The 12,821-nt window shown below is 33.6% G+C and overlaps 1 protein-coding gene across 12 annotated transcripts in view; it reads left to right on the top strand.

Moving 5' to 3' along the window:
* Positions 1 to 12,821, top strand: part of GTDC1 (glycosyltransferase like domain containing 1) — a 387,636-nt gene that overhangs the window by 90,132 nt on the left and 284,683 nt on the right. For 7 of the 12 annotated variants that reach the window (XR_005218687.1, XR_005218686.1, XM_037848607.1 and 4 more), the window contains exon 1: positions 2,716 to 2,890. The exons of the other annotated variants lie outside the window; for them this stretch is intronic. The gene's annotated coding sequence lies outside the window, so the exon portion shown is untranslated. Of the gene's footprint in view, positions 1 to 2,715; positions 2,891 to 12,821 lie in introns of those variants that run through there. 12 annotated transcript variants of the gene reach the window in all.

Genomic DNA, 12,821 nt, shown 5'->3' with positions numbered 1-12,821 from the left:
GCATTTCATATGGGCAGTGCCTTTTATTAGAACACTATGTTTTTTATGTGGAATTTAAGATGTATAAGACAATTTAATGTTTGTTTCTTTCTTCTACATAGTGGGCACGAGATAATTACTGATTGAATATGTGTGAATGAATAAATGAATGAATGGCATGTGTGATTTGCCATTCTGAGTCAGATTCATGATTTCTGTGATGTTGCCCTATCAAGCTCTTAAAAATATAGCTTTGTATTAGATGATTATGTGCTCACTATAAAAATTTTAAGCAAGAAGAAAAGGATGAAGAAGTTAAAAATATAGTAGTGCTACATATAAATAACCATTATTACTTTTTTGGAACATCACTTCAGATATTTTTTTCTCTTTCTTTCCTTTCCACACACACATGCACATACACAACATCCAGTTACATAGATATGTAAACATTATATTTATAGATGGTGAGTTTAGAGAAAAATTAAAAGGACAGGATCATCCTACATATTATTTTTGTTTAAATAAAAGTAATATTACTTGTTTTTATTAGTGGTAAAAGAAATTAAAGTGAAACCAAAGGAATTAGAGTGATTAAATATCTTCCTTCACAATGAAATTCCTAAGAGATTCCACTGAAGTTGAAAGAAAAATGAAAATTATAAAGACATCAGGATCATTTTTTAAAAATTATATATGTTAATGTTAGACAATATCAGTGTATTCCCTGCTATGAAAAGTAAAAATTTAACATATGTCCTTTCTCCTACATCCTGATTTTTAGTATTTACATTGTAATTTGTGTATTGACAAGCTTTGTAACATTTGCATTCTATTTGGTAACTAATTTGCAGTTAGTCTTAGTTTTATATATAAAAGTATTCAGTGCTTACTACCTGCTGTTCTATCATGACAAATTATTTTGGGAATTGGTTCCTGAGAAAATTCCATTTTGGGAGACTTATACCCCTAAACAAGTGCCACTTTGTTTTAGGAGAATTAATTTCTCTGGTCAGCCGACTGAGACACTAAGGTCTGTAAAGTAAAATCAAGTTGATTGTAAAATAGCAATTTGCATTTTAGTTTAGTGTAGTCCTTGAAATACGAGTGTTATTTTCTTTTAGCTGTGCATTTTAGAAGCATTGATGGATTATTTGTGCCTGAGCAGCAAACCTAGAATGCCTGGTCACTCTAAAAAAGAGTCAGTACTAAATCCAGTTGGTGCCATAAAAGCAGAGTCCAGTGGCCATCCCCCATGGCATTCTGGAGCTACCGGACACACCACTTCTGGTATAGCTTCTGAGATCCACTGACTGCAGCCCCATGTCTGGAAGACCAAAAGGGAAGGGCTCAGTTTTTGTAGGATACCTGTAGGCTGTAGGAACAATTCTCCCGTTTTCTTCTCATTAGAATATGTTGTATCTTTTTATTCTCCACCCCTTTGTACTTGATGGGAGGTGATAGTAAAGCAGGCTTGTATTTTAATCATATCCTGTGAATATGCATTCTCTGTGAAGTCTCACTTATTCAGCAGAAAAAGAACCCATTCTGTCTCCATCCTGCAAAAATAAATTTTACTAACACACATCTCCGTATCTCCATTCTTTGTTTCTTTATTTTTATTCATTTCTTAGCTGACTGAATTTGGTTATCAGATAGTTTTGGGAGCAGTATCTGTCTCTACAGCTATATTTTTCCCTTCTTACCTCTGTGCCTCACTCACTTTTTCCCTCTCCCTCTCCATCTGTCTATCCATCCATCCATCCATCCATCCATCCATCCATCTATATGATTTTTTTTTCACCTAAGATCTCATGGGTTCTGTATTTCTTGAGGAATCGAATGCTTAAAAGTGTTTATAGGTTGCTTTGATGCTTTATGGACAATTTGGCTGTGTATCACATAATTTGGTTTCATATCTTTCCCTTAGAACTTTTTTTTATTAGAAATATTATTTATTTATGCTCCAGTCATGCATCTTATTATTCAGGAAACAGTCTTATATTCATATCTGAAATAATGTACTATCACTCACTGTGTTTAAAGGCAGAGCACCACAGGGAAAGCTAATCAGTTGTCCAGACTTCTCAGGTTACAGGATCTTGCTTCCTGATTTTACATTAATTTCTGAAAATCAGAAATGCCATCTCCAAAAAAAATGTTAAGGGAGTTGTAAAAAAAAAAATCACTTTATTCAATATTATAATTGTAGAAATGGAGTATATTTCCTTGTAGAAATAAAAAACTAAAAAGAAAATGCCACTTCACATTGTTGGTATGCTAGCATAGGTCAGCAGGAAAAAATACTGTGATAATATTGTCTCTCTGAGTTTACCAAGAATAAATTCTAGTCTAAGCTTTAATAAACTTCCTGTTTTCACTAGATTGTTCTTCCTCTTGCTGCTTTTCATCTTTTTCCACAATTCATATTAGAGGATTGTTACAGCCTTTAAAGTTTCATTAACAGGAGCAAATCCAGTATCCATTGATTTTTTCTCAAAAGGTACTCTAACCCAGCAGATAGTCTGGTAGTTTCATTCTCATGAATACTCTAGCCATTAAAAAAACTCAGTAGAACACAGAGAAATTCAATGAACAGCAGAAGAAATCTATTGAGTTTTGGAATGTTTGGTGCATTGTATTGGTCCAGCATTATGAATCCTAAACCTCCCATTGTAAACAGGAGGCTGGATGCAAGTCCTTCCATAACACGTTGTCCATTTACTCTGTAGGCTAGGAAGGCTACTGGCCTCTGATGCCCATGTTCATCAGTCATCGAGCCAATACTTGGAGATTCAACAATAACATCATAAATTATTCCTCTGGTGATGAGGAAGTAAGACACCACCACCAGAGCATGCACCATCATAGCCAACGGCTTGTGCACCCAGGGCAGCTGCTTCAGCTTCAGGTAGGGATATTTGAGCACTAAAAATGGGACTTAGTACAAGGTCTCTATGTTGGTGGTGGCAGGGGCAGCTCTCTCTCGTTTCCTTAGACCTTTGAAGACATTGCCCTACCATCTCCGGATAATGGTGACTACTGCTATAGAAGAGTCTAAGGCAAGCCATGATTTTCCTGCCTGAATGCCCAGAGAATTCATGTTTATCTCTCTCTCTCTTAACTTCTATAACCTCCAAAACAATACATCAGTTTTAATTGTTTTGAGTCCACTGTTTGTGGAGTATTTTTTAAAAAAAGTATTTCCTTTATTTTAACCAAGAAAAAATTTTCTTCTCTTATATCTGGATATACTTTCTTCCCTCCTGTTCCAGTTGTTGTTGTTGTTGTTTTCCCCCAAGAATATCAAGTATGCATTAGCTGGATATGTTTATTATCTCATCTCTTGTATAAATATTTTTTCCATTTCATTTTGTATGATATTTTTCAAGCCTGTCCCTATTTCCCTGTGCTTCAGTACTGAGCATTCTGTTTTTTGTTGCTTTGATTGTGGCTTTCATCTATGTGATTTTTTTTTTTAATCTCGTTTTTTCTTTAGTGTTCCCATTTGCTTTAGTTCTGATATTTTCTAGATATTTTATATTTTAATTTAGGCCTTATTTCCATGAAGTTGCTCATATTCCCTGTAAGTTCTTTAAGACTGTAGAAAATTTTTTATCTGAGTTATTCTGTTTCATAGAACAATTTCTTTTCTTCGTCTGTCATTTGCTTATGTCCTCCCACCCTATCCTCCATTCTGTATAAGGTCTTTGCTGATTCCTTTATGGTTCTTACTCATTTTTGAATGAGGTCAATTCTATGCTGACAGGTATTTGCTGAACAAGTATGAGGTCAGATGTGTGTACTGAGTGTTAGGGAAAGGGGATAAATAAGATAAGTCTGCACTACCATTTGGGTTTGTTTGCTCAAACACTCCCTCACCCAATGTATTTTCTTTGCCCTGATGACACCTCTCACTTCAGTTTGCAGTACTCTGAAGGTCACTGTGACCTTGAGGCTCTGTGAGTCATAGAAGTCTGTGTAGTAAGTGGTCTGGTGACTGCTGCTTCTCTTCTCTTTGACTCTGCCTGGCAGTCTCTCTGAGCTAGGAAGCCAAGTCATTGACTATAAAAACATCTTGTTGGTTTTTCCTCTGTTCTTCTGTGGTGTAGACATGACTAGCTAGAGAAAATTAGGTTGATGCCTAAATATTGTCACTCTTATTAGAGGGTTTCCTTGAATGTGCATTAGGACCATTTTAATTTTAGAGAAATCTTTGTCTTTCCTAAGATCCAAGGGCGTGTGGTTTGGCTCTCAGCATTTCTTCTCATTTTGATAACAGATATCATAGTTTGTCAGATTTTTTTTTTTTTTTAATAGTTTGTGGTTTGTGGTTGTGGCTCTGTCTTTGTTTCATTGATGATGAAGTATTCATTATTTTTGCTCTTTTGGTTTTTTTTTTTTTAGTTTGTTTCTGGAGTAGAGAATGGAGTAACAGAGCTGTTGATTTTCTGATTTCTTTTAGTCTATTTGCTGTCTTGCTGTCTTTTTCTTTTTATCTACCTATCCTTTAAATTAAGAGTTTTTCTAAAGTCCTGCTTTCAGTCCATGTTCCTGAGCTTTATTTGCTGAGTGATCTCATCTAATTCCTCACCTTTAACCTTTAGCTCTGTTCCATTGATTTTTAGATTGGCAGTCTGGCATTGACTCTGAGCATCAACTGTTTACCAGATACTAATAACATTTCAAAATTCTCATCCAAAATGAAGTTTTTTATCTTCCTTGCAAAATGTGCTTCTATTTATTACACTGTTTAATAGCTGTTTCATTGTCCCAAGTTATTATGGCTAAAGATATCTCAATCCATCATAATTTTTTTCTTTCACTTGATGCTGCCAGCTATTCATTTATCACTCTTGACTACATAACATCCTGTCTCCTGTGTCCAGTGGACCTTCTCACTGAGATTGTAAGTCCATTGGATTCAGTAACCTATCACAGTGCTTCACCTGTAAGATATACATCCTAAAAAAATGTGGATTTGATTCCTTTGAAGCTAATTTCAACTTTGATAAAAATCTGTTATCAAGATCATTTTAATATCCTGTCCTAAAATCTTTCTGTGATATTTAGTGTCTTTTGTCCCCAATCACCTTGCCAGATGATACCTTTTCCTAAACTTATGCTTCCTGGCTTCTCTTTCCTAGATCCTTTCAATACCCACAATTACAAAGAGTTTTAAGAACATGCCATTCCTCAAGTTTCAAATCATGTTGCTGACTTCAAGGTTCTTTTACCTCTTCCTCCTATAAATTGTGATTGTTTCCTAAATGTTCCCACTCTGAGTCAGACTTTAAAAATACCATTGCCAAGAATTTGGGGTGACTTCTTCATGGAAGTACTGAGGAGAACAGTGATAATAGAGCCTGACGTTAGATTTCAATTTTTGCTTTTGAAGCCAGAGATCTAAAGTAAACTCACTCAATATTTAATGTGGTATTATCCATTTTGAAAAGAGTGAAAACTATTACATTGGTAAAGTCTTAATACATTTTTTTTTTCCTTTTGGAAGGCCTTTAAGCATGTGTCTTTTTTTTCAGTGTTGGCAGAAAAAAGCAATAGATGTCAGGAGATTGAATGAAGAAATCAATTGTGTATAATATGGTAAAATCCTAGAGTCGTCACTTATTGGTGAACAGTAGCTGCTTGGTGTATAACTTCCTTTATTGGCACTGGGAGCATAATCTTTTGAAACTATCATTGTAAAAATGAAGCTGTCATTGTAAAATTTAAGATTTTGACAATAAGAAACTGCTCCTTAATATGTGAATCTTGTTGAATTTCTCATAAAAGCACAAACTATAAACTTCTCTTGGAGAAAGATACTTTTCAAGGGACCTGACATAAATTTTTAAAGAAAAAGTGAAACCTTTTGGCTAGATGCACAGGAGAGCCATTGCATTTCATTTCCATGTTAAACTACACACACAAGATCTGGACTTTATTTTGGAAAGAACTTTTCTTATGTAATTAATTTTTAAAATAATAAATTTGTAAACCGTTTAAGTGCTTTTTGTTAAGATTTATGAAGCAAGTTATTTTAAACCAATTTCTGCTGTATGAGATAATATGCCATGCTATTTTTAAAAATAGGTACATTATTGGTCATCATTTCAGAAAAAATCACTATTGGTAATCAGTTCCAATGGAAACACTGTCACAATGGGAAGAAACGAAATTGTAATATTTCCACTTACAAAAAACTGAACAGTAGCTCAATTTATCAGTTCATATTGGCTATTTAATACCTGTTAAGGGATTTTACTTTTTCAAATGTGGAATAATAGTTCTATATTAATTTTTTTAAGATGATGTTGTTCAGTATGAGAAATCAAGAAAGCTGTTACATATATTTTTTCAAACCTGTTGCTTTTTTTAGTATTAAGAGAGAAATGATAATTACCTGTCCGAAGTATTTCATGGTGTAATCAATGTAGAAACTCTTTGGTTTATGAAAGGAATTGAGCTACCTCTTGGAGGTTGCTGATAAATATATGGCACACTTTTTGCCTTAGAGACTAATTCAGGAGAAAAGACTAATTGACAATATGAGGTAATATGTGGTAAGTATAGTGTGGGTGGTAGTGCATTGAGCGCAGTAAGAGCGCACTGTGAGAGATGACTGTAAACTAATGCTATCACACAGCTGGTTTTTACTCATAGTGTCTTAAACCTTGTGTGTCAGAAACACATAACTTTACAATAAAATTCCTTAGGAAACTGGAATAATTGTCAGCCATGATCAACTCTTATGAGTGTACTTTTAAAAATCAGTTTTATTGAGGTATAATTCACTTAAAATAAACTGAACCTATTGTAAGTGTGTAGTATGAAGAGTTTTGACAAAACTGTACAGCTGTGTAACCACAACCACACTTAAGATTCAGAACATTTTTATCACCCCAGAAAGTTCAAGTCAAAGCCCCATGTCTGGTCTTCAGGCAAATGCTGATCTGCATTCTGTATTATAGATTGGTTTGCATTTTCTAGAATTCTTATATGAGAGTGCATTTTTTAATGTAGGAGATATGTTCTTGAAAAATTGATGGTAAATTGAATTTTGGTAAAAATGAGCTATATGTTTTAGTTTTAAAATTTCCCCAAGATGCTTAAATAAAGTTTAATTGGTAGTATTCATACCATTTTTGATTGTGAGGTTTTCTGCCTTTGTCTCCTCTCTGTGATAACTCACATCTGTATATCACATGTAAATTAATATATAAAGTCAACTATTGGCATAGTCTTTGTAAAGCAGAGCTTCCTTTTGTAGCTAAACTTACTACTTCTTTGCTTATTTGTTTGTGAAAGTTGATAAGAAACATTTGAGAAATAAAAGTCTAAATGATTCTATTATTGTTTTTAGAATTGAATTCTTTGCTTTCTGCATATAGATGTCACTCAATAGGAAGTTTAACTTAGCCCTTTAAAGAATCATTTGTCTTGTCCTTATGTCCTCTGGGGATGTGAGAATAAGGGTGGATAAAATAGCCCTTTACTTCATAACATTCTGTTCTTCGTGAGTTCTCTTACTCATACATGGTCTATTGTAAAATAATAATGAAAAGTAGCAGCTGATCTCATGGAGAAACTAGCCCCACCAAGATGAAATATTAGAATCCTTTTATGACTTTTTTGGTAAAAATACTGGGCATTTACACTCCTTTATATAGCAGAGTTTAGAATCCTTTGCCTACTAGAATGAGTGGAGTGTTCTGGTTTGCCGAGAAAAGTTCTCTTTCTAGAATTTGTGCTGCTTCACTTAATTGTCATTTTGAAACTAGTTCTAAATAAAAGTTGAACATTATGAAAGTGGTATTTGCTACACCAAACATTTACATTTTTACTTAATTTGAAACCCTAAACTCACATAAAGACAAATAATCCCAATTTTAGTTTTTTCTTTATAGTAAAATCTTGGGCAACTGATAGTTTCCTAACCAGATCCTCAAGAAACTAGTATTTTAGAGAGATAAGTGTGGATTTGTTAAGAAATCTTAAAGATCTGTATGTAAACATTAAATTCACTGTAGCAAGAAAAAGTGTTTCAGAAGTACTTTGTGAGACCATACATGTGAGATGGGTCTGAATAAAGAGAAATCTGATGAGTGCCATCGACCTGAGAACTTGTATTTTATATGATTATTTTCCTCTTTGATACTAGTCAGTCAATAATCTTTTTTATTGTTTTAAATAATGTTCAAGCCATTTTTAGAATTTCTTGTTTTTGAGAGATTGTCTTCAGAAGCCCAGGCGTATCCCATTCGTTTACGGTGATTTAGACGTGGTCTTTTCTTCAGCAGGTTAAGTCCGGTGTAAGAGCAGACATAAACAATGGCCTGTGTTACAAAGCAGGTCACACTTAGTATTCTAGTGTGGTATATACAAAATACAGTGGAGAGGGAGAGATTAATTGTTATCAGGGAAGGCTTCATGAAGTGACACTATTTAAATAGGGCCATGAGTGATGAGTTGGGTTTAAATTTTTAATTACTCTTTTTCTGTTTACAAAGTTATTATTTACTGTAGAAAATTTGGAAAATCAGTGAAGGGCAGAGGGAAAAAAAGGGAAAATTCTCTAGAGAAAATTACCATTATCATTTTCATATTTGTTTTTTCCATTTGTTCCTTTAGTCCTTTTTTGACCTTTAATTTTTCATTTTATAGTAGGAACATTTCTCCATGTCATTAAATATTTTTCTGCAATATCACTTTAAATGACTGTATAGTCATTTAACTGCTTTCTAGGTATGTTTTATTTAACCAGTCATCTATAGTGGATCATTTAGGTTGTTTCTGCTTTTTCTATTCTAAGAAAGTACTGTTGAAAACATGCTCATGCATGATTCTTTTTTTTTTAAATTAATTCTTATTTTGTCAAAGTAATACATTCATCTGGTCTAACATTCTATAGTTCTATAAGGCCTATTAGAAAATATAGTGGTTTCTTGCCCCACCCTTCTCCACTCTTTCTGGTCCATTGTCTAGTGGCAACCATTTCCAACCCTTTTATCTTTTTCTTCTGGCATTTTTCTAAATAACGTATACACACATTGCTATCTTTTGATTCATTAATTTTTGACATTGTTGACTTTATATTATGGTATGTGAGTATTTTTCACTTTTATACTGCCACCTCTTCTCTTCATATTTCCAGTATAATTAAATTAAAACTTTTGGCTAACTTATTTTTAATGTTTGTATTATTATTCTTTGCAGATATTACTCATACTGAGCAATTGCAATGAACTCTAATGAAAAGTTATTTCACACATTTTGTTTTCCATAGTTAGTAATGTCTTGTTTTTTAATATGCCTAGTTTCTTTTCCCTCTTGTTAATTCTTCCCAGATCAGAATTCTAAGAGCCTCTTATTATAATTTTTCATAAAGTGAATCATATCAGATAATTTATTTGTTTGAATTTTTTCTTGAAGACAGTCTTCCTGGAGACCGCCATTCTTGATCAATCTCATTCTTTAAGACTTTTATCTTCCTAGGATTTTCCTTTGCTGTCAACTTAGGAATTCCCTTTGCCTTCTCCTTTTGTTTGTGTATTTGTTTACTGATTGAGTCCTCAAAAGCCAGGCCATATATTTATATTTAAAAAGTTGCACCATATAACATATAACCATATAACATATTTTCTAACCAGTATACCAATTGATGAATCTTTACTTTTCAAGATGCTTTTTGATTGGCCAAGTACTCTACTAAGAACAGGAGAAAAATGTCTTTAGGAAATTTTCATAATGCTTATTACCATTTACTGAACAATTCCTATTTGCCAACCCCTATGCTAAAAAGGACATTGCTTCATTCAAAAGAAACACCCTTGATGAGGTGGGTCTTGAGCATCATTAAATTAGGAAATTGAAACACAGAGAAGTTAAGTTTCTTGTCCAAGTTCATGTATGTCCCAGGGAATGTTGTCTGTTGTCAGTGTGTCTCTCAACCATTAAGCATACTTCTTTCCGAGGAAGATCATAAGAAATATTAATCCGTTATGTGACATTATAACCAAGAAGTTAGGAATTAACAGATGATTATGATTATGGAATAATTATATAGATATTTCTTTTTGCTTTCTAGTATATTAGAATAGCCAGAGGGAAATAGCTGAAATTCCTGAATTGTAATCCAGCTGCCTTGACCTCTGACAATGATTGTAAAACTGTATAGCCTTTCTCCTGTGATTGTAGAAACCTTATGACTGACCCCCACTTGTAATCCTGCTTTTCAACTTTAGAGTCTTATAATCACTAAAGACAGCCCCTAACATTTATTAATGAAAGGCTTTGAATCAGCCCGGAACTAAACCACCCCAATTCCGAAACAATATTGCTAGATGAAGCTGAATCTAACTAAAATTGGCCTGCCTGACATGTGCAGTAGCTTAAACTTTAGACTATAAGTGACCTATAACCTTATTATATACTGAAAATCATGCCCATCATCATATTAAGGCCATTATTTTCTTACATAGGTTCTGTGACTAAGCATATACTCAATCTTTGCATGCTCAATAATTAGATCATCTTTAACCTTGTCATCTTGAGCCGTTGTGCTCATTATCCTAAAACCTGTCCATCTTTTGATATTATGAAACTATCAGAGTTACTACAGTTCAGGGAGAAAGATTTTGGGCTCATAGGTTATCTGATCTTCTGCTTCATGTGTAGCAATGAACTTTTTCTTTGTTTGAAACCCCGGTGTCATGGATTGATTGGCTGTTATGTGCGTCGGACAGAAAACCCTGCATTTGTTTGGGATCAGCATTGCATGTGAATAGTATGTCTCCCTATCATGGATAATTTCTCAGATCTTTTTTTGGTGCTTATAATATGGTATATCCAGCACTGACCAGCATGCTTTCAAGACTGAAAAAAAGATGGTCCAATTTAAGATTATTATTTATTTAGTTTTTTTTTCCCTTTGTTTCCCAGTTAAAGACTAGCAGTAGTTTCCTTAGGAGACTTTCTGTAATGACCAAGACCACATTAGTAACCTAGTTTAATGTGTGTGACTGATAGATATAATTATATATTATTTACTTTTTATACTGTCTTATACTATTCTTTTACAAACCCTATAAAGCCTCCACAACTGTTACTTTCCCTTAGCGGTAACATTCAAAAGAAGTCACTTTATATTTCTTCTGGAGCACCCAACAATTTAGTATTCTATCACATGTTTTGCAGTGCTGTAGTGAGTCGTTCCAATAAATGTCTTCAAGAGGCAATGTGTTAGGCAGAGCAAGGCAGCAGAGACACCCATAGAGATCAGCACACCTGCCCTCAAGCAAAAGACAGTAATTAGTTGCTATATTCCCTTGCAAACATCCTCATTGTTGTTGCATATGAAACACAAAGATGCTGTCTTGAGCTCTGCACTGTTGGAGTTGTTTATGCCTGTTCAATTTTTAATGTTTCTAAAAGTCATTTTGATGGGACCCCTGAGCCCAAAGGGATTTGCAGTCTTGATCAAACCTATGATGATTTAAATATAGAAATAAGGAGAAACCTTTGGATTACTTTGTTAACTTTTAGGACAGTGTTAGTGAAAAACATTAACATGATACTTGAGGCAACCTGTTTGATCAACGTTCCTAACTTTTTTTGTTTCTTGACAGCAGTTATAGCTCTGATAAATCTAAACAATTTCTTTAATGCTTATAGATCCAAGTACCTGTGGAGACCTGGTTGGCTTGGTCTGAATATTTTAAAAGATGATTTTATGCCAACCACGTTTACTGAAATTGAACCACTCTCAAGTACCAACCTTTTAGTCCTACCGCATTGTCACATACAGTTTATATTGTTAAAGATGAGATGATAAATGATTGAATTTAGGAGTGTATGTGAATTGCATATATGGGGCAAATGAAATTCATTACTCAAAGTATTTTTATACCATTGTTTTACTTTTAACACTCTATGTGGCCTGGATACCATGTGGGATAAAAGCTTGTGTTTTACTAAGTGACCTTTCAAATCTTTTCTAACTCAGGGATTTGGTTCTTTGATTCTATTTGTGTAAGTTATTAATAAACAGCTTCACTAAAGATACACTGTTCTTATATTTATTTTATATTGATTTATCATTTTACATTTATTCTAATGTATATTCTTAAATATATTTAGTTTGCAAAATACAGCCATTCCTCATAATGTTAACACATTCAGTTCATATTTTATTCTGAGAAAAAAATAACTCTAGTGCCTCATCATTGAAGCATACATGTTCCCTTAAACTGGTTCTTTGAGACAAATGGGCATTATAGAACTGTCAGATTATAGTAGAACTAAAAAAGATAATACACAGCATGGAACTATCATTGACAGAGTTAGAAACCTTAGATGCTAATGAATTCAGTTAACCCATTGTACCTCACATTTTCCCTGATTAATACATAGGTAGAATCTTCCAGTGGCTTTCTAAGCATAGTTATTCATTAGTTCTTTAGTGGAAAAGGAAATGAATCATGTGAATGTTAAAAAGCTTGTTTCTAGACTTTATGTGAGCCTGCCTTTCTTAACGATATCTGAGATTAAATATAATAGAACTGGAGATGCTCCACTTATGGGCTGATGATTATAATGTTGCCTAGACAAAGTACTCCTATATGTTATATACTGGCCATTTTGTCTAGCTTGTACCTCATTGATTTTCAGGAATTTTACAAAAGTCATGCTTAAGAATTGGTTTGTCTATAGTGGCCTTTGAAATTCCTAATAACTTCACATTAATATTACATAAAACATTTGACAGTCTGCTTTCTTACATAAACCTGCTTCATGTGCCCTGGGTTGGTATCTTATTTATCTTTTTATCCTTGGTGCCTAGC

Source organism: Choloepus didactylus, chromosome 9 (assembly GCF_015220235.1).
Source record: "Choloepus didactylus isolate mChoDid1 chromosome 9, mChoDid1.pri, whole genome shotgun sequence".
In the NCBI taxonomy this organism is placed as follows: Eukaryota; Metazoa; Chordata; class Mammalia; order Pilosa; family Megalonychidae; genus Choloepus; species Choloepus didactylus.
The sequence above is the reverse complement of the archived record's forward strand: the minus strand, read 5'-3'. Positions and strand labels throughout refer to the sequence as shown.